General features: G+C 38.5%; 1 long non-coding RNA gene across 1 annotated transcript in view; it reads right to left on the bottom strand.

Annotated features, from left to right (window-relative positions):
- The window catches only part of LOC109489507, a 41,484-nt gene extending 18,261 nt beyond the window's left edge, over positions 1–23,223 (bottom strand). Inside the window, exons 1-3 of the long non-coding RNA XR_004628727.1 lie at positions 23,156–23,223; positions 22,286–22,341; positions 20,508–20,618 (exon numbers count right to left, since the gene is read on the bottom strand). This is a non-coding gene — a long non-coding RNA (uncharacterized LOC109489507). The remainder of the gene's footprint in view (positions 1–20,507; positions 20,619–22,285; positions 22,342–23,155) is intronic.
- Between the last annotated feature and the right edge of the window lie 328 nt (positions 23,224–23,551).

Raw genomic sequence — 23,551 nt, forward strand, 5'->3', positions numbered from 1 at the left:
TCTTAAGCTAGTTTTCCCCAGGGGTAACATCTTGTGAAAGTATGGTACAGTATCATACTGATAATACTTTGTGAAAGCTTGAATTTTGTTAACTAATTCCTAATAAGAGGGTCCTGCATTATCATGGTAAATCACTCCTGCAGACAGAGTGAGCATGTCCTTGCTTTGCCCTCCCAGAATGTACACTGCTCACTGGTCCCACATCTGGCTGGGAGCTCCTGATGAACGGAGAACTACCACTAAGCCCTCCCTAACACAGGGTTCACAGGTTTTAAAGGAAAGATGTAGCCCTCTGGAAACTGGAAAGCCTAATCATCCATTTAGCTGTCTCTTTACCACCCCTGGAGGCAGGGATCTTGTGACCTTCAGGAAGCACTGTTAATTCTGCTGAGACATAAGACTGAACCATCAGTATGCAAACGCATATATGGTTACCGTGAGGGCTTCCGTCCAAGATAGGAAATTACTGTCAAAGTAATTAAAGAGGGAGGCCTTGGTATCCTTTGTAAGCAAACCAAAACCTAAGTCAGGGTCAATGCACTTGAATTCAAGAAAGTGAAACTTAGGAACAACCCACTACAGTCAACTTGGCTTTCCCAAATGAGGCAACCCCTTAAGCTATACCCAAAGAAATAATGTCTTAGCTTTGCTGCTTCTTCTTCTCAATAAAATCATCTCCCTAATTCCTGTCCACACAACACTCCTAACCACAACTCAATTGCAACTGATGTATGTTCAAATATACTGTTGAAATTTTTAATGTTTTTTTTATTTTTTAAACATTGCAAATGTTTGCAACAGGCAGCACCAAGTGTCTAGGCTCCTCTGTCTGGTCAATTTCCCATCAGACACATCTTCCCCAGGTTATGACACCAGCAAAATCCCCTCCCCAGGCCTGTGTGAGCAGGACACTGATCATTATTGCACAGCAGCCTACACCTCAGGGCTACAGGCAAGTGAGGCCCCACAGAACACTGAGCAGCATTAGCCAAAGGGTAACCCTATTTTTACCCCAGGATTTTCAAATGCACTGTAAATACATCTAGTTCTTACTTAGTTACATGGTACATTTAAGGTGTTACTTTTAAGACTCTAGACTTCATGAATTATCATAGATATTCCAACAGGCTCGATGTTGGAAACTTTGTGTTTGAGAGTTGGAGACAAGACCAGTAACTTCAGAGAATGAAGTATCTCCCATTCAGCACATCCTTGTCTTAGCACCCACATTCCCTCCCCTGCTCAGAATTTCAGTGGAATAAATGATAAACACCTGCTTCAAAAAACCTATGCATCCCTCACAAAATTAAACAAGTATCTACCAGAGAAGCAGAACACACTCCAAGTATACTAGGCTTTCCGATGGATTTTATTTTGCCCACCTCCCATGTGCCATCAAGCCTATCACATTTCAGTTAATCACTTAGCATATGGGCCTATAATAAACAACGCTGCCTCACTCAGGAGAAGTACAAACTTGAAATTGGATAGTGTGGTCAGATTCCATAGAATAATTTTCTTTGAATGAAAAGTCCTCCTCTTAATGAAAGCAGGAGTTTCTCAAAGTGCCAGATAATCTGAGAATTTAGTTAATTTGAAAAAAAAAAGTGACCATAAAACTATTACAGTTGATAAGAATTCAAAACTACACACACTCTAAGCTCAGAAATTATCAGGTGTCATGACGCTTCCTCTATTCATATGACCCCCATCAGGTCCGGTCCCTCCAAATAACAAATCTGGATGGTATCTAAAAGTATTAAAAATGATTTGCTGTTCTTGTGGTGGTGGTTGTTGTGACAGTGGTGGTGAACAGTTTCATATAATTTTTGATTGATTTTCTTCCCCAAAAATGCTCCATCATATATCCTCTTTGGTGTAACAAAAAAATACACAGGCAAAAGAGAAGGAACATGTTTTCCATAAGAAGTACTCCCACAGTTATCAGTATTCTATGAATACTTTTTTTTTCTTCAGAATGATCCCTTTTATTTTTCAGCCTTTACTTTTATATTGTTTTATTGTCATCGAAAGTCTAACTCATATTGGCTTCTGTGCATCGAGAGAGCCATCTCATATATAGACCACTGAGGTGTCTTGCTGTTAAAAATCACTGAATTGTAGAAACTGCACAAACCGATGTAGGGTATTGGAAGATGTGGCTGGCTTTATTTTTGAACCTGACACCAGGAAGGGAGGAAAGGGTATGAAGCACTCGGACACACAGGAAAAATGGATGACACTTACAATCCAGACATTCTCACATAACAAAATATGTTTCAACCTATCTATGTGCTTTGTCTCATCAGCCACCACACCCTCAGTTTCTAATAATTGTTTTCCTGTCTCTGCTCCAGCCATTGCATCTATTATTCCCTTTATTTGAAATGCTTTTTCCCTCTTATTTTAGTTAACTCTATTCACTTAGTCAGTCATAGCTGATAATCCTGAAAAACCAACAACGATGCTGCTAGGAGAAAGGGCTGGGTAGTATTAGAGAGGAGGGGAACCCCACAAGTATTTCTGAGGGGTGAGGGGAAAAAAAGAGCAAGGTTAATTGTATTATCCAAGAACCAAACTTAGAATTGCACAAACACACAATGTGTTTCAGGGAAACTTCAGTGCAGGATTTGTCTGCAAAGGGTACAGTATGGGGTGCAATGAAAATGAAGCAGATGAAAGGAAGTAGACTTAAGCCACGGAAAATGAATGAAAAAACTCAGTTAACAGGCTAACTAATCTTTTAAAGGGCTACGAAAGACTTAAAGTAACAAGACTAAGTAAAGATAAATTTTAATATTCTCGCAAGTACCAATCCAACTTTGGAGGAAAGTATTTCTCTTTAGGGAATGATTAACATTCAAACTAGTTTTAATAACTATAAAGTTAACTATCTTCAGGAATATAGTATAATAAATGTATGGTACAGCACTGAATAGAAATTTCCCTTACTTTGGATTAACTAAATAATATTTGTGAACAGATGTGTGTACATAAATTATTAAATTAAGATGTTACTTTAAAGACCTTGAGACTTCATAAATTATCATGTATATAATATATTACACACACACACATATATATACACATATATGGGGCTTGCACACACACACACACACCTCCTTTACTTAATTATGTTCCTTCTGGCTTTTAGTGCTAAGGAAAAATCGATAATGTCTACGGTACATGTATGATCTGGTAAGTGGTTGAAAGCTCTATTTCTGGAAGCATCATCTGGTTTATTTCACAACTGTATCTTACCAGTTTCTTATAGCTATGACAACAAAACCACAACGTTCTAACCTTAAAACAGCACAATACTTTTTTCTTTCACAGTTCTAATGACCAGAAGTCCAATATTAATATCGCTGGACTGAAATCAATGTGTCGACAGGCTGTGCTCCCTGGTGAGGTTCTAGGGGACAATCTGTTCCTTGTATCTTCCAGTTTCCACAGGCCAGCACTCCTTGACCTGCGGCCACATCACTCCAATCTCTGCTTCTGTGTGTCAGGGTATAAACCATCACCCTGCCTTCCTCTTGTAAGGATACATGTGATTGCACTTGGATAATAAAGGATAATCTCCACGTCAACACCCTTAACTTAATTACATCTCCCAAGACCTTTCTTTTTGCCATTTAAAGTAGCATTCACAGATTCCAGGGGTTGGGAGGTAGATGCCTTTTGGAGTGGCATTTTTCAGCCTACCACAACCACTAACCACCTAAATCACCTTTGAGAAGTTACTCAAACTCTCTAAATCTTAGTGTCTTTCTCTATAGAGTGCCAAAAATAAAAGTATTTACCATATAGTGATGACAAATAAAATAAAGAATATAAAGCCGCAAGTGTAATTCGTGACACATGATAAATATCAATAAATATTACCTATTATTGTCATTATTTGTTCCATTGCTTTTTTTCACTAATATCTCACAAATGTGCTAGCTCTCCACTATGAGGAAGATATTACATTATTGCTGGTCCACTCTTGACAAGATGTGTGTCTTTCCCTACTTCCCAAGCCATTTCCTTGGTTCACTACACCTCCCTCTGACCCCAGTCCCCTTCACTGGTAAATTCAGCAGTTCTCAGGCTGTCAAAATAGAATGTTAACAGGAAGCCACTTTAACATGAGTTTTGGTTAATGACTGCAGAAATTAGTCCAAGATTTGCATCCAGTACCAAAGAGAATTAACTGAAATATCACCTCATCAGAAAAAGTTAAACTAAATTGAAGCTTGACTGTTCTACAAGACTGATTACCATGTTTCATAAGGGGTGTGTGTGTGTGTGTGTGTGTGTGTGTGTGTATTCATACATTCTTAGTTTTTTTCTGAGTTTTTGAATTTGACAATAAATGCTTATTTTGTAATAGGAGAAATACAAAATAGTAGAAAATGTGCATTATTAAAAAGTTAATCCTAAAAGATTTTTATGAAAGTTGTAGTGCTGATAGTTTTTAATCTTCCTGCATTTCTACATAAAAACCAACCCCATTCTAAATTAGCTCCTCGTTGTCATTCAACTTCTCATGTCATTTTTGTCTTTCAGGTATGCTGTATAGTCTATCAATGGATATTTCTTCGCATAATTATTTGATTTTCTCACTGAACAGTAGGATACATGAAAGTTCATAGTGCATTTGTTTTGTTTGTTGTTATAACCTCAGGTCTTAGGCAATAGCAAGCACTAAATATTTCTGAACAAAACTGATTTCATAGCCTCCATCCTCTGTTCTATTCTTCCTTTATTCAATTATGTTGGTAAAATTAACAGGCCAATTTATATGCAGAATAGCTACTGAATAACTTAAAGAGAAACTTTAATATTTGTATAATTAATAGGTAGACAATGCCATTCTAGTTGAATTTTTTTCATTTCATTTTACCACATAAATTATCATTAATTTTCAGACATTTATATATTTAAGTTACTTTACAAAATTAAACACTGGATTGTTTTTCTAGATTGTACATCAAATATTTTCTAAATAGAGAATTTATGACCAATACAATTTCAAGAAGCAAAAAATGGTGCCGTTTTTCCTTAAAAAATATTTTTATTAATATTCTATGAAAGAAAAAAATTAATGTTCATCTGCTTAGAGTAATGCATTAAACATCATTACTAAATAAATCACTTTGTCACTATCCTTATTAATTGGGGGGGGAAGGTTGATTTAAATTCATCCTAGTAATTAAAAGTACTATTTTACTTTAACACATCTTTTTTTCATTTCACATTTTTTAGGAAGAAAAAACTTATTAAATTTCTATTGATGAAAAAACCTATTAAATATTTCAATATTTTGTATACAAGAAAGTCTGCAAACAAATGTCATGGCAATGACAGGAAGTTAAGCAGATTCCTGAACTATAAAAGGGAAACAAATCACTTTCATTAGAATGCTGCAGTTCCTAAAAATAGGAGAGACTGAAATCCATGCCTTGGTTAACAACCACACAATACAGAAATTTACCTTTACAATAACATGAATATAAAATAAATTTTCTAAACGTTTGCATATTGTGGTAACTTTTGAAGTTATATCTAGATAAAAGTAATTTTGCTTTGATTTTCAACTGGGTTTCTCCAAAAGTGATGGCATTTGAATCAACTACATATATAAGAAAATACAACTCTCCAGAGGATGACTGTGTGTGTGTATGTGTGTGTGTGTGCGTGCAAACAGTATATAGGGGAAAAATCAATTCATGAAATCATATTTATTTTAAGGCAATGTGTTTCCTAAGGGTGTTTCCTGAAGTGAAATTCTGATTATTATACACATAGTTCATTTTATAGGAGAATGTGGGAACTGAAAAGCCCTAAAACAGCTGCTGTGACTGGGGAGAGGTAAGAAATGGTAGTGACTGCCTGGCCAGGTGGCCAGATACACGTCATTATATACAAGAGACTGACCTTCATCTAGAACAAAACAGAAAAATGGCTTTATAAACTATCAAGGTAATAGAACTTTGATTAATGAAATTGTTATTTTTATTACATAAATGCAATAACACTGTTACTTGAGAAGACAAGATATATTAACCGAATTATTGAAATAAAATGTCAAAAATCCTATAGCACAAATTCTTTAGAAATCCAATAACTATAAGATTCGTTAAAACTATGGCACTGGTACTGAAATAGATGTTAGGGGATGTACAAATGGTGGCAGATTAAAATTTATTTAAAAATTATTTTAATATGGCATGACATTTAAATAATTTATATATAAGTTGAAGGCATTATACTATCAAAACCCAAATTAAATTATGTATTAAATTGTGAAAGGTCTCTGAAAGATTTTAAGTGGAATAAATCTTATTTGCTTATAAAATGGATAAAATCTGTCTCATTTAAAATGTTTAAATATAGATCTTACATAGACTGATCTTAAACTAAATTTCTCTGATTTTTTGCATGGCTGATACTCAGAAATATGAAAGTATTTTAAGATTGAGAGAGGAAATAGTATGTAATTCTATCAGCAGGTAGCAGGACACCAGGCAGGACTGTAGTATGGCATAGGACAAAGTCAGGGAAGACATAAAGAACACTTCAGAGACCTGGTGACTGAACCTCTGATGGGTGCCTACACAATTCAGGAAAAAGGGAACAAGATTGAAACTTAAATACTAGATGTAGACCATAAAGTCCAAACGGGTCACAAAGCAAGGCTGACCTCATCTGGGGCCTTCTGTTTAGGGAATTAAGGCTCCTTTAGCACAGCCTGCCTCAAGAGCCTGAGATGGCAGAGACCAGATATGCAGCCAAGTGGCCTCAGCTGCTTGCACCAAGTACCTCAGAAAAAGATGAGACCTCTGTTTGTCTCTCTAGTTAATACTGATTGTCCTCCTCTTGGGACTGGTACAGAGATGAAGAATGGCATGGACACATGGGGATGGCAAAGGGCTTTAGATTGGGTCACAAAATGCAAGCAGAAGACTGGGTAAGGTAGAAAGAACTGAGTGACTGAGGTCTTGGTACGGCCACAAACTGAACAATATTTTCTCTTTGCTTAATGGTTGAATCCAATGTACATAACACTTTTACACAATTGTAAAATTTTGAAATCACTAGGTTAATTATATTTTTTATTTATTTGACCTATATGTTTTATTTATTTATTTGGCTATTTATTTATTTGGCTACAATAATACATAATATATACAATAATATATTTCATGGGACACTCATTTAACTCTTACTTGGAAATATTACAGAACATCTACAAGCTATTAAAGAGTTTCACATGATATTGTCTTTTAGCTGTTATTTTAACTTGTAACCTCTAAGAAAAATTGTTGAGGGAAGAGCATGCCCAATTTTCATTGTATCCTGAATAGTTTGGTCATTAATTTCAAGTAAATCTAGCATGCTTTTATGAAAAGAGCTTTACTTAATTGAAAATGATAGGATTCATTTACCTAAAAATCTCTAGCAGGCAAGCAAACTAATTAAAATACTATCATACATTCCTTATGTCAGCAATGTATTTCACATCACATTTTGATACTAAAATCTTTTTTTATTAAAATTAAATATGCTCAGTATCTAAAAAATTGCAAACTGAGAATAGACATTCCAGCTACTGCATATTACTATGTTCTGCCAAACATGGAAAAAAGCAAGAAAGGACATTACAGCATTTAAAAGAATGATGACCAAGAGTGGGGCCTTTAGTGAGAGTTTATATTTTGAAAAACATTGTTTTATTTCTAATAATGTAATAGTGTTGTTGTTAAAGTTTAGCACTTGATATTTGCAAAGTTATTTTATAATTTTAAAAAACTCAAATTATTTGCCAAAATGTAAGCACATTTTTTTCAACTGAGTACAGTTTACAGATGATACTGATCGATGTTTAAATCTAATGTTATTTTGTTTTCCTAGTGATATTCTCCCTCATTTAAAGTCACAAAAGAGCTAGATTTTTTTCAAATTGTTATAGCTCAACATTAAGCTCTTTCCAGTATGTGTTTTGAAATAATCATTTTTCTAAATATCAAAAGGGCTCTTTATTCCTTTATTCATTCATTATTAATTCATTTGACAGGTAAACAGCACACTGAAAGCCTACTGTTTTGCAGCCCCCTTCCACTGTGGGAACACAGCAATGAATATTTATTTCATCCTATCAGCCTTTATACAATACACCATTAGTAGCTAAAAAACTCAAATCAATAGCATTAATTCCTCCCTCACTTTTCATTTTGACTTCTACTATATTTATTTACATACTTTCTTCTCTCAAGGAAAGAAATTATTCTCAAAGAAATTATTTTTCTTTCACGGATTTAAGAATTAAACACAAAATCAGGGGCACCTGGGTGGCTCAGATGGTTAAGTATCTGCCTTCGGCTCAGGTCATGATCTCCAGGTCCTGGGATCGAGCCCCGTGTTCAGCTCTCAGCTCAGCAGGGAGTCTGCTTCGCCCTCTCCCTCTGTTTCTCCCCCTGCTTGTGCTCTCTCTGTCTCTCTCTCTCAAATGAATAAATAAAATATTAAAAAAAATAAGCACAAAATCATTTTCTCTGCGCCTCAGATTGCTGCCAGAGCCCATAGAACCAATCAGAGACTTCAGAAGGGGGAGTATGAAAGCTTTCTGGGCGTAGGTAGGAATTTTAATGCTCCACATTGCAATTTCTGTCAATGATGCCCAAGTCAACAATTTGGAGAACTGATATTTATAGATTACACTTATTATTTTTTAAAAAGTTGTTCTTGGCCTCCGAGGATTTGGCAATGTTTGGCAAAGGTACACTTGAAACTCTATCTCTTGAAAGACAATTATCATATGGTTTCACTCATTTATAGAACATAAGAAATAGCAGGAAGATCGGTAGGAGAAGGAAGGGAAGAATGAAGGGGGGTAAACGGAAGGAGAATGAACCATGAGAGACCGTGGACTCTGGGAAACAAACTGAGGGCTTCAGAGGGGAGGCGGGTGGGGGAATGGGATAGGCTGGTGATGGGTGGTAAGGAGGGCACGTATTGCATGGTGCACTGGGTGTTATACGCAAACAATGAATCATGGAACATTACATCAAAAATTAAGGATGTACTGTACGGTGACTAACATAACATAATAAAAAATTATTATTAAAAAAACAAAGAGGGGGAGGAGGTTAAGATGGCGGAGGAGTAGGGGACCCCTTTTTCAGCCGGTCCCCTGAGTTGAGCTGGATAGGTACCAGACCAGCAGGAATATCCACGGAATCAGCCTGAGACGCAGGAAGATACATCTGGATCTCTACAAATGAACATCTCCAGCGCTGAGTATCGAGGTACGAAGCGGGGAGCCGTGAAACCGCGCACAGATATCGGAAGCTAAACAGAAGGGGGAGGGAGCCGCCGTGTCAGGGCGCCGGGAAGCGGTAGCCACCTGCAAGGGGGAGCGGACAGACCGCGGACCCGCACGCTTGAGACAGCAGGCTGAGAAGGGAGCTCCGGGAGCGCACGCGGGACGGCTGGCGGTTGGCGGGCCACCTGCACGGGGGAGCAGGCGGACTCGCGGACGGCACCCGCGAGACAACAGACTTAGAACGCGAGCTCCAGGAGCGCGCGCGCAGGGCGGCTGGCGGGCCACCTGCACCGGGGAGCGGGCGGACCGCGGACCCGCACTCTGGAAACGGCAGACTGAGTCCGTGAGCCGGGAGCGTGCACCACCAAGCATCTCACGGAGCTCCGGAGCTCCGGTGTGCTCACTGGATCGAGGCTGAGACCGGGAGCTCCGGGAGCGTCCGCGGGGCGGCTGGCGGCTGGAGGGCCACCTGCACGGGGGAGCAGGCGGACTCGCGGTCAGCACCCGTGAGACACCAGACTGAGACGGGGAGCTCCGGGAGCCCGCGCGGGGCGGCTGGCGGCGGGCGGGGTTGGAAACACAAAGGACAGAGACGTGCCGGCCCTGGAAGTGAGGGCTGGGACGCCGGGTGTGGGGCGCACAGCCCGGGATGCTGCAGGGTTGAGCAGCACCAACAGAAACAGAGTTAAAGTGGCCAGAACATCAGTGGAGAACGATCCGCGATCCCTCTGTTCTGAGACAGAGGCTGAATTTCAGCCGCTGCTGCTCTCTCAGAAGAGGCATAGCAAACCGCCAGGGAAAGCCGCCAGAGAACAAAAGCCCGGAAATACCGGCTCACAGGGTGCCCATCCCCATCCCCCCTCGCAAGGGACACAGAGACTCTACCCAAACAGGGTTTTCTGAGTACCGGCAGGCAGGCCCCTCCCCCAGAAGGCAGGCTGAAAAATCAAGAAGCCCACAACCCGGAGCGCCTGAGTGGCGCAGTCACCAAGCACCTGTCTTCGGATTAGGGTGTGTTTACAACGTTCCGGAAAGGAGTCCCTCATCGGGCTTCTCCACCGGGAACCTGCTTCTTCCTCTCCCACTCCTCTGCTTGGGTTCCCTTTCTTGCTGACTGTCTCTCTCTCTCTCAAATAAATAAATAAACTCTTTAAGGAAGAAGCCCACATCCCTAAGATCTCTATAAAACAAGGGCGCACGGCCTGGGTCCCAGTCAACACTTGGGCTCTGGACAACCCTGCAATCTCTCTTCATCAGAATGACGAGAAGGAGAAGTCCCCCCCAGCAAAGAAAAGATAATGAGTCTGTGGCCTCTGCCACAGAATTGGCCTCGGCCACAGAATTAATACATATGGATGTATCCCAATTATCAGAAATGGAATTCAGAGCAACAATGGTCAAGATGATGAGTAAACTTGAAAAAAGCATCAGAGAAAGCGTTGCTGAGAATATAGAATCCCTAAGGGCAGAAATGAGAGCGAATCTGACAGAAATTAAAAATTCTATGGGCCAAATACAGTCAAAACTAGAGGCTCTGACGGCCAGGGTCACCGAGGCAGAGGAACGCGTTAGCGAATTGGAGGATGGGTTAGTAGAAGAAAAAACGAAAATAGAAGCTGGTCTTAAAAAAATCCACGCCCACGAATGTAGATTACGGGAGATTACTGACTCTATGAAACGATCCAATGTCAGAATCATCGGCATCCCTGAAGGGGTGGAGAAAAACAGAGGTCTAGAAGAGATATTTGAACAAATTGTAGCTGAAAACTTCCCTAATCTAGCAAGGGAAACAAGCATTCGTGTCCAAGAGGCAGAGAGGACCCCATCCAAGCTCAACCAGGACAAACCTACGCCACGGCATGTCATAGTGCAATTCGCAAATATTAGATCCAAGGATACAGTATTGAAAGCGGCCAGGGCAAAGAAATTTCTCACGTACCAAGGCAAAGGTATCAGGATTACGTCAGACCTGTCTACAGAGACCTGGAATGAGAGAAAGGCTTGGGGGGGCATTTTTAAAGCTCTTTCAGAGAAAAACATGCAGCCAAGGATCCTTTATCCAGCAAAGCTGTCATTCAGAATTGATGGAGAAATAAAGACGTTCCAAAATCGCCAATCATTAACCAATTTCGTAACCACGAAACCAGCCCTACAGGAGATATTAAGGGGGGCTCTATAAAGGTAAAAAGGCCCCAAGAGTGATACAGAGCAGCAAGTCACAACCGATACAAAGACTTTAAAGAGAAATGGCATCATTAAAATCATATCTGTCAATAATCTCTATCAATCTAAATGGCTTAAACTCTCCCATAAAACGCCACAGGGTTGCAGATTGGATAAAAAGACATGACCCATCCATTTGCTGTCTACAAGAGACTCATTTTGAACCCAAAGATGCATTCAGACTTAGAGTAAGGGGATGGAGTACCATCTTCCACGCAAATGGACCTCAAAAGAAAGCTGGAGTAGCAATTCTCATATCAGATAGACTGGATTTTAAACTAGAGGCCATAGAGAGAGATACAGAAGGGCACTATATTATTCTTAAAGGAAGTATTCAACAAGTGGATATGACAATTATTAATATATATGCCCCCAACAGGGGAGCAGCAAGATACACAAGCCAACTCTTAACCAAAATAAAGAGACATATAGATAAGAACACAGTAATAGTAGGGGACCTCAACACCCCACTATCAGAAATAGACAGAACACCCTGGCAAAAACTAAGCAAAGAATCAAAGGCTTTGAATGCCATACTCGACGAGTTGGACCTCATAGATATATATAGAACACTACACCCCAGAACCAAAGAATACTCATTCTATTCAAATGCCCATGGAACATTCTCAAGAATAGATCATGCTCTGGGACACAAAACAGGTCTCAGCCAATACCAAAAGATTGAAATTATCCCCTGCATATTCTCAGACCACAACGCTCTGAAATTGGAACTCAACCACAAGGAAAAACCTGGAAGAAACTCAAACACTTGGAGGCTAAGAACCATCCTGCTCAAGAATGACTCGATAAACCAGGAAATCAAAAAACAAATTAAACAATTTATGGAGACCAACGAGAATGAATACACAACGGTCCAAAACCTATGGGATACTGCAAAGGCAGTCCTAAGGGGGAAATACATAGCCATCCAAGCCTCACTCAAAAGAATAGAAAAATCTAAAATGCAGTTTCTATATTCTCACCTCAAGAAACTGGAACAGCAACAGAGGGACAGGCCTAACCCACTGACAAGGAAGGAGTTGACCAAGATTAGAGCAGAAATCAATGAATTAGAGACCAGAACCACAGTAGAGCAGATCAACAGGACTAGAAGCTGGTTCTTTGAGAGAATCCATAAAATTGATAGACCACTGGCAAAACTTGTCCAAAAACAAAGAGAAAGGACTGAGATTATTAAAATTATGACTGAAAAGGGAGAGGTCACGACCAGCACCATTGAAATTGCAAGGATTATTAGAAACTTTTATCAACAGCTATATGCCAAAAAACTAAACAATCTGGAAGAGATGGAGGCCTTCCTGGAAACCTATAAACTACCAAGACTGAAACAGGAAGAAATAGATTTCTTAAATAGGCCAATTAACTATGAAGAAATTGAGTCAGTGATAAACAACCTTCCAAATAATAAAACTCCAGGCCCAGACGGTTTTCCTGGGGAATTCTACCAAACATTCAAAGAAGAAATAATACCTATTCTCCTAAAGCTATTTCAAAAAATAGAAACAGAAGGAAAGCTACCAAACTCATTCTATGAGGCTAATATTACCTTGATCCCCAAACCAGGCAAAGACCCCCTCAAAAAGGAGAATTACAGACCGATTTCTCTAATGAATATGGATGCCAAAATCCTCAACAAGATCCTTGCTAATAGAATCCAACAGTACATTAAAAGGATTATCCATCATGACCAAGTGGGATTCATACCTGGGATGCAAGCATGGTTCAACACTCGCAAATCAATCAATGTGATACATCATATCAACAAGAAAAGACTCAAGAACCATATGATCCTCTCAATTGATGCAGAAAAAGCATTTGACAAAATACAGCATCCTTTCCTGATTAAAACCCTTCAGAGTGTAGGAATAGAGGGTACATTTCTCAATCTCATAAAAGCCATCTATGAAAAGCCTACTGCAAGCATTATTCTCAATGGGGAAAAGCTGGAAGCCTTTCCCTTAAGATCAGGAACACGACAAGGATGCCCACTCTCGCCACTATTATTCAACATAGTACTAGAAGTCCTTGCAACAGCAATCAGAAGACAAAAAGGGATCAAAGGTATCCAAATCGGCAAAGAAGAAGTCAAACTGTCTCTCTTTGCAGATGACATGATACTCTATATGGAAAACCCAAAGGAATCCACTCCCAAACTATTAGAAGTTATAGAACAATTCAGTAAGGTGGCAGGATACAAAATCAATGCCCAGAAATCAGTTGCATTTCTATACACGAATAACGAGACTGAAGAAAGAGAAATTAGGGAATCCATCCCATTTACAATAACACCAAAAACCATGCGTTACCTTGGAATTAACTTAACCAGAGACGTAAAGGACCTATATGCTAGAAACTATAGATCACTTTTGAAAGATATTGAGGAAGACATAAAAAGATGGAAAAATATTCCATGCTCATGGATTGGAAGAATTAACATAGTTAAAATGTCCATACTACCCAGAGCAATCTACACTTTCAATGCTATCCCGATCAAAATACCGAGGACATTTTTCAAAGAACTGGAACAAATAGTCCTTAAATTTGTATGGAACCAGAAAAGGCCCCGAATCTCCAAGGAACTGTTGAAAAGGAAAAACAAAGCTGGGGGCATCACAATGCCGGATTTCGAGCTGTACTACAAAGCTGTGATCACAAAGACAGCATGGTACTGGCACAAAAACAGACACATCGACCAATGGAACAGAATAGAGAACCCAGAAATGGACCCTCGGCTCTTTGGGCAACTAATCTTTGATAAAGCAGGAAAAAACATCCGGTGGAAAAAAGACAGTCTCTTCAATAAATGGTGCTGGGAAAATTGGACAGCTACATGCAAAAGAATGAAACTTGACCACTCTCTCACACCATACACAAAAATAAACTCCAAATGGATGAAAGACCTCAATGTGAGACAGGAATCCATCAAAATTCTAGAGGAGAACATAGGCAACAACTTCTATGACATCGGCCAGAGCAACCTTTTTCACGACACATCTCCAAAGGCAAGAGAAATAAAAGATAAAATGAACTTATGGGACTTTATCAGGATAAAGAGCTTCTGCACAGCCAAGGAAACAGTCAAAAAAACTAAGAGACAGCCCACGGAATGGGAGAATATATTTGCAAAGGACACCACAGATAAAGGACTGGTATCCAAGATCTACAAAGAACTTCTCAAACTCAATACACGAGAAACAAATAAACAAATCATAAAATGGGCAGAAGATATGAACAGACACTTTTCCAATGAAGACATACAAATGGCTAACAGACACATGAAAAAATGTTCAAAATCATTAGCCATCAGGGAAATTCAAATCAAAACCACACTGAGATACCACCTTACGCCAGTTAGAATGGCAAAGATAGACAAGGCAAGAAACAACAATTGTTGGAGAGGATGTGGAGAAAGGGGATCCCTCCTACATTGTTGGTGGGAATGCAAGTTGGTACAGCCACTCTGGAAAACAGTGTGGAGGTCCCTTAAAAAGTTAAAAATTGAACTACCCTATGACCCAGCCATTGCACTACTGGGTGTTTACCCCAAAGATACAGACGTAGTAAAGAGAAGGGCCATATGCACCCCAATGTTCATAGCTGCATTGTCCACAATAGCCAAATCATGGAAGGAGCCGAGATGCCCTTCAACAGATGACTGGATTAAGAAGCTGTGGTCCATATATACAATGGAATATTACTCAGCTATCAGAAAGAACGAATTCTCAACATTTGCTGCAACATGGACGGCACTGGAGGAGATAATGCTAAGTGAAATAAGTCAAGCAGAGAAAGACAATTATCATATGATTTCTCTCATCTATGGAACATAAGAACTAGGAGGATCGGTAGGGGAAGAAAGGGATAAAGAAAAGGGGGGTAATCAGAGGGGGGAATGAAACATGAGAGACTATGGACTATGGGAAACAAACTGGGGACTTCAGAGGGGAGGGGGTGGGGGAAGGGGATGGACTGGTGGTGGGTAGTAAGGAGGGCACGTATTGCATGGTGCACTGGGTGTTATACGCAACTAATGAAGCATCAAACTTTACATCAGAATCAGGGGATGTACTGTATGGTGATTAACATAATATAATAAAATTAAAAAAAAAAGATAAAAAAAAAAACAAAGAAAACANACAAAGAAAACAAAAACAAACAAACAAAAAAAGAAACTGTATCTCTATACTTGAGGATAAAGTGAAGCTAGGGCTCTTGATGTTACCCATAAAGTAACAGTTTTCTGTTCCTACAAGAAAAAAAACAGACTTTATAAATTTATAAATTCTAACTATGTTTCTTATAATTCTGAGTAAGGGGCCATGAGGGTCAGCTGCCCAAACAGGCCAGGTCCAGCAGTTTCAGCAGAATGCCATCACACTTAAGTAAGCATCACATGTCATATGTCACTTGTATCTCAATAAAACAAAAAAAAAATTAAGATAAACATATAAACATCTATGTACATGTATGAACATCTATGTATATGAATATCTATGTATATAAACATATATGTATAATGAACATCTTCAAATCTAATGTGTTTTCTCCCTTGTTTTTCCTCTTTGTCATAGACCATATGATGTACCATAATGTACGTCATTTGATACTGCAGTGTAGTGGAAACACAGCTATTGGAATTAGGAAAACTTCAACTCAATGTAGCTCTGCCACTCTTTTTCTAGCAAAGAATAATACTTATTGTTTAAAAATTACACTTATTCATAAAGGAACTGAGGTGTTCCTAATGCCATGAGGGTTCCACCACTGTTTTCCTCATGTTCCAAATCTCCCTGTTTTTTTTCTTAGAGAGAGAGAACATGCACGAGTTGCAGGGGGGTGGGGCAGTGAAGAGGGAGAGAGAATTTTAAGCAGACTCTACACTCAGTGCAGGGCTCTATGCAGGATGTGGGCTCGATCTCACCACCCTGAGATTATGACCTTAGCTTAATGGACTCAGCCACTCAGTGGCCCCTCCCTAGGTTTTTGTCTCTACACCGCACACCATTGGATTGAGAGGATATCATCTGAGTGTTATGTGACAGAGGAGACAATGGGTTCACTGACTGACCAAACCATCATGATAACTCCAGTGCCATGATGAATGAGTAACCCATTCTCATATTCCTGGAACTTCGGAGTGTTTATTTTACAGCTCAGGGAAGCCACCCAGGGTGGAATACCAAGGAAAAGGAAGATGCAAAAGAAGGTCTGCAATATCTTTGCAAAACTCAATCCATGCAAGGCTTTGGGCTTTGCAACCTTTGCAAGGTAAAGGAAGAGGTCCTAGTAAATATGTGTTTTATAGATGTAGTTGGTGGTTTAGAGACATGGTGACATGAGGGTGGTGTTTATTTTCCTCATAATTGAGTATCCCTACTTGAGTTACTTCCTGCTCTTTCTCCTTCCCAAACTAAGAACTGGCAGCAATCTCAAGCTGGAGTTCCAGCAGTAACCAGTCTGTCTAACCACTTCTTTGTGATTCTGCCCCTCCCTGCAATATGAGTGAATAATGAGAGCTGAGATTGGTGAACAGTCACCCACCCTAATGTTCTAGGTTCTGTCAACACAACTCCCATCTTTTCCTGCATCTTTCCTCCATCTCTCCTTCACTTATTTTTCTAGTTGTCTTCAGACCAAACTTCATTTATTAAGGCAGAGAAACAGATTATGAGTGTTTGTTTTTAGGGGAAAAAAACCACCCAGGCACCTGTTGCCCTATCCTAAATATCACAGTTAAATTAGAGGCAAAATATCCATTCATTTGAATCATGTAGGAGTTAAACAAATGATGTATGCCCTCCTTCATTCTCCATGGCTCTGCCTAATTTGATTTCCTTAAATCTCAAGTTAGGGATATTTTTATTTATATTAGAATTGATTATATTATCTATGAATGTTTGTTGTTTATTATTCCATCCATAAATTAAAAAGAGCAGCTGGAATTCAGTTGTTCATGGATGAATTACCTTGGTCACTTGTGGTCCCTTCAGTTTCCCATTTTGCCCTTGTTTGTCAGAAGTACAGAAAGAAAGGCTAGAACTTAAATTCCTCAATTTAAGTGCTCTCACCTGAATTTCTAAAAGATTACATTCTTATGTTCTTTGTGTTATTGTAAATTATCACTTACTAATAGTATGTAACTATTTTTATGATTTTGAACTCTCTAGTATTTAATCCATAGAATTCCCTACACTTATATAAAAACTACCCCTGATTATGAACTTACCAGTATCAGATATCTTGCTAAATGCTTTATAAGATTATCTCATTCGATTCTCATAAATAACCCCAGATGGAATTCACTTTTAGCCCTATTTTACAGATGAGACCAATGAAACTCAGAAAGCAGAGGTAATCTGCTGCAGGTCAACAGAGTTTATGGGGAAGTATCTGAATTCAAATCTAGTTTGAACAACTCTAAACCTGTGGGCTTTATATGACATGCAGTTTGGAAATATGTTTTTTAAAATTAATTATAATTTTACTTAAATTTGCAATTAATTATCTGCCTCAATTTGGAATTTGTGAGTGTTATTGGAACTTAGTGACTCAGGAGAACTCATACATCTAAAAGAAACTATAGGTAAGGGTGTCTAACATCACTCACACATCCACTTCAAAGACATCCATCTGGAATAAACACATTGCCAGCTACATGACACAGCTAACTAGTGAAACAACTAAACTAGATAAGAAACCAGGCCACTCCACCCATGAAGTTCTCCTTATAAAAAAGCCCTGGGTGACCTAGATAACCGACCACTTAGTGATCTGCTTTTCCCTTCCTGTACCCTAATTCTTGCTCTTATGTTTTCCCCAGTAGAGAGTAAACTCACGAAACCCTAGGCAGCCCACGCTTCACCCCAGTAAAAACAGAACTCAGGTTCCCTCCTCCATCCCTCTCTTCCCTCTCTCTCTACAAGCAACTTCTCTATGGGGCCCCTGATGTGCCAGGCATGCCCTCTAGGACTTGTGAGTGACAAACCTTGCTTTCTCAAAGTGCCTTGCTGGTTGTTGCTGAGGTTCATCTTCTAATCATAAGAACCACAAGGGCCAGTCTAGCCACAGGAATGGCTCTGAAAGGGAGAAATACCCAAGGGAGCTCACCTCAAGTCAGAGGCACCCAAGTGAATGCCCCAGGCACTCCTAGCCTCAGACAGACAAACACATGAACAAAAGGGTACTAACCTCTTGTAGTTCATCTTCTTCGGTAGCCACAGATCGCCTTCCAAACAGTAACAAAAACTTTTTTAAAAAATCAGTTTCCGAAAAAAGATAATAGGCTATTAGGCTCAAAATGAAATACGAGTTAAGGCTATTCTTCAACAGTATAACCTTGAGCATCTTTAAGCTAGTTATCCAAACACAAAGTTTCTAGACATTGCTTCTGCCTCCTAGAATTCAATGAGACAGTGCAAGGAAATCACTTAGAACAGCACCTGGAACACGGTGAGTGCTTAACAAAGGGCAAGCATTATTTTTCATCATTTTGTCTTTACATTTCTTTTTTTTTTTATTAATTTATTTTATTATATTATGTTAATCACCATACAGTACATCCCCTGATTCTGATGTAAAGTTTGATGCTTCATTAGTTGCGTATAACACCCAGTGCACCATGCAATACGTGCCCTCCTTACTACCCATCACCAGTCTATCCCCTTCCCCCACCCCCTCCCCTCTGAAGTCTTCAGTTTCTCACAAAACACGAACCTTTCATAACTCAATAGAAAAAAATTAAAACGTAGCCCCCTCAAAACTCAAAAAATAAAGCCCAATACAAATGTTTGAAAGAACTATCTTTCTCCCTCCACTCTAAGCTGGTTAAATGGATGACATTTTCAGTAGGAAAAGGAAAGCATTTCTTTTACTTTCAAAGTTGGCAATTTCCCAGTTTTAAAGATTTCAGAGTCACTATTACAACTTATTAGCAATTCTCACTGCAATATTCTTTTTCTCTTCTTAGACTATGCTGGCTGTGGTACTGAGGCAGCCACATATCTTATACAGACAACTGGTAAGGCAAGACGTTCCTAGCCTTGGTTGCAGCATGCCTCAGTGTTCCCTGTTCTCCTATGCAGTTCAACAACATTATCATGTGAAATCTGGGAATCTCCCAGGGAAAGACAGAAAAGAGGGTATCTTGGAAGACAAGAAGGAAAAAGAAAGACTGAAGTTTACGATAAGAGAACAAGAAATGAAGAGGGCTTCATTTTTTAAGACTTAGAATTGAACAGAAAACTTCAGTTGTTATATGATGTTTCCTGAATACATTTAGGTAGTCAAAAGTTTGTGATATGGTTCTTCCCATAATTTCCCCTCTTTCCCACTACCGCACAGATCCAACAAGGTCCAAGTGTCCAGAACACATCTTCGGGTCATTCCTCAAGCACTCCAGGAATCCCTACGTGTTTAGTAAATCATCCATTGCCTCCTCCCCCACTCCACACATACAAAGAATGCCAAGGCATCCAAGAGAAACATCTTGTGATTAGGCCAGGGTTAAAGTGCTGTGGACACTCCTCTACCCTTTAATGTCATGGTGTTCCCTATACTGTGACTTCAGTAGTGCTCTGGTTATAATTTTATTAGGGCCATTAAAGAACTATTATGCACAAACTAAAAGCTCTTACCCCATGAATATCTGCAAAGATGGCAAAACAATCTTAAACCAAGGAATTTTAAGAAAGATCATCAAGGGGTCATGTCTCTTTCATTCTGAATAACTATGCTTCAAAGTCAAAACAAGGACCAAGGTGGAGAAGATGACCAGATAATATCAAGAGAAACTGCATACCAACACGATTTGGCTTAAAGATCTTTCACTTATTTATTTGCTTCGATAAGCTACAATAGCAACTGTGAGCAAGAGGGAAGCGATGGGGCAGGTGATGTGCGCTACCTGTATAGGAATTGACTGGTCTCTCTCATTGCCTTGGTCACTGCTTACCCTTGGCTGGCATGTCTAGCGATCTCTTCTTGCAGATCTCTCTCCTATTTTCTTCAAGGTCAGGTGTCCCCTCATGGGCAGCATGTGGCATACCAAAAGCAGCTCAACACGCTCCAAAAAGACACAGGAAGTCAGTGTTAATGCTCATCACGTCTGGCAGGCCAGACAGCCCTCCGTGCTAATGGGAGTCTGGGTGCTCTGCATATGCCTCGTATTCTATTGATTTGTAGCTGCATCTGCCATATTCTGACTGGTGACAAAGACGCTCAATGACCACACTTCAAGTGGGTTCCTCTCAAGCTTTTTCCATCTAGACCTCATCCTTTGGCCTCAGTCAGTTGTAGCAAGAATGCTACTAAGTCAGTTAAATGAGATTCCCCTTTCCCTTGATATCTTACCACCCTTGATATCTGATCAAACTCCTTAATCCTCTCTCTCCATCTCCGATCACCCAGATCTGCCTTCAGCATGGAGCCTGTTACTTTGGTTTAGCAAGAATCCCCCTACCCTTGATATCTTCTCCTCCAACCTTCATATTTCTGTCCATCAAATTCCAACCCCCCACCCACTCTGCTCTTAGGCTATAAACCCCAACTGTGTTTACTATGTTCAGAGTTGAGCCTGATCTCTCTCTCCTCTATTGTGATAGTCTTGACACCTATCACAATAGCCCTGAATAAAGTCTTCCTTATCATTTTAACTAGTATCAGAACAATATTTTTCTTGAATACCAATAACATCCAAAGTAACATAAAACCTTACATAATTGATTATAATTTATTTACAAGTAATTCCTCTCCTTATCAATGCACGCAAGAACTTTTCGGTACTTTTCAAAATATGTTCATAATTTTGGAGTACAGCAGGTATTTATCTCTTCTGAGCAAGGTAACCATATGTGTAGGCAGAAGGAGGTAAAAATGTTTCCAAATTTAACTACTTTTGAGGAAAACATTTTTATAAGCAAAGTAACATTTCTGTTGGGAAAGCATACTCAAGCATAGCAAACAAATTTTTACTCCTATCAAAATGTCACATGAGGTATTCTTAAAAAAAATCACTCATTCTATGGATTGTATATTCACTGTTATTCTCATTATTAGGAGGTAAAGGACACACTGAATCATAACATAACTTTGCATGATGCTTCTGGATATTATTTTTTTCACTTCAATTAAGGTACTTACATGAATAAGGTCTTTAGGACCTCTTAAAATTATAATTACAACCTTCAAAAATCTCAAACTGAGAACACAAACTTTCATTAAAATGTAATATCAACTGCACTAGAATCAAGGCCCACATTCCACTAAATTTTATGGAAACAAATGTGATCTTACTTTTTCTAAAAACATATTTGCATTTTTCATATGCACATGGAAGTTTTAACAATGTTATTACTATACAAACAGCACTTTATTAATCATTATGCTTATAAAACCCTTCAGGAGTCTCAAAAAATACAAATAGAATAACTTGATAATATTAGAACTGAAAAAATTTAAAAGGATGTGCAATTGTAGAAAATTGCCACAATAAATCTATGTAAATATAGCAGCAGTTTCAAAAATTACTTTTGTGCTTATTTAACAGAATAGATAATGTGATACACATGTATAGAGAATACATGTATACAATACAAATTCAAAAGTATAAGAAACAATAAAATAAGAAGTCTCTTTCATTCCTGTCCTTCACCTTCCACTTCCCAATTTCCTTCTCCAGAGATGCATAGTCTCACTAATTTATTATGAATACCTTCAGATAAACAGACTTACCCAGTTATGTGACCATGGACAAGTTATATCATCAGCCCATGACTCAGTTTCCTAGGCTATAAAATAGGTTGAAGAATCTTGAATCAGGTAAACATTCTTTTTATATATAAATTACACTAAGTTCTAATTACTATACCGTACCTTGTTTTGTTTTTCTTTTTCAAGCTGTTGGAGCTCATTCCTTATCAACTATGTATTAGTGCCTCTGTATTTCTGACAATTACACATTACCCTACGGTATGCTTTCCTGATAAGTTATCATATACACACATATATATGAATATATACGCTACACACATATCAAGTCATTAAGCTGTACATACATATTGTGTGTCAATTATATTTCAACAAAACGGGGGGAAAATAATATATGTTGATCAACTCAATTATGAAATTATGTCATCCTCAGACTTCTAATGTTTGAAAATATTAACTGTCTTCAAAACAGAAGAGATTTTACCCATCCTAATATTTACAATAGCTTTCCCTCCATAATTTTTCACATCTTCAAATTTAATTGATTATTTTTTTGTAGGTTTAACTTTCACACATTCAAATATCTTTTCCGTTATTTATTTATGTATTCAGTAAGATTTATTCAACAGTGACTGTTCTAGTTGTTAAAGTTGTAGTAATAAACTTACGTAACATGTACAACCTCTTGGAGCTTTCATATTAGAGAGAGGAGAAAAATAATATCAAATACTTTTAGAGAATAGTTTCAAGAACCATTCTTGCTAAAAAATAAATAAATAAATAACAACTCTCAGGAAAATAGAAATGATCAGGAGCTTTCTTAATCTGATAGAAGTGTCTACAAAAAACCCAAAGCAAACATCATATTGAATGAAGTATTCTTAATAGCTTTACCCGTGAAGGAAAGAAGACTTCTGCTCTTGAGTTGTCATCACTTTTATTCAACAATGTACTAAAGGCCCTAGTCACTGGAAGAAGGTATGACAATGAATGAATTAACACTGAAACTTAGGAATAAAAGTAATTATTCTCAAGCAAATGATTATATATTTTAAAAATCATATGTACATTAAGAATGTACAGATATATATACATATATATGAACATATATACATATATATGAATATATATACTTATATATGGAATTTATATGTAAGGGACATATACAAATAAATATTAGAAATTAATAAGTGATTTGAATAATATCACAGGATACAAAAGACATTTTATTTCCATTTATCAGTGTTCCAATTGTTTATTGCTGCCCCAAACTTACTGGCTCATATGGCA

Source organism: Ailuropoda melanoleuca, chromosome 11, assembly GCF_002007445.2.
Source record: "Ailuropoda melanoleuca isolate Jingjing chromosome 11, ASM200744v2, whole genome shotgun sequence".
Taxonomy (NCBI): Eukaryota; Metazoa; Chordata; class Mammalia; order Carnivora; family Ursidae; genus Ailuropoda; species Ailuropoda melanoleuca.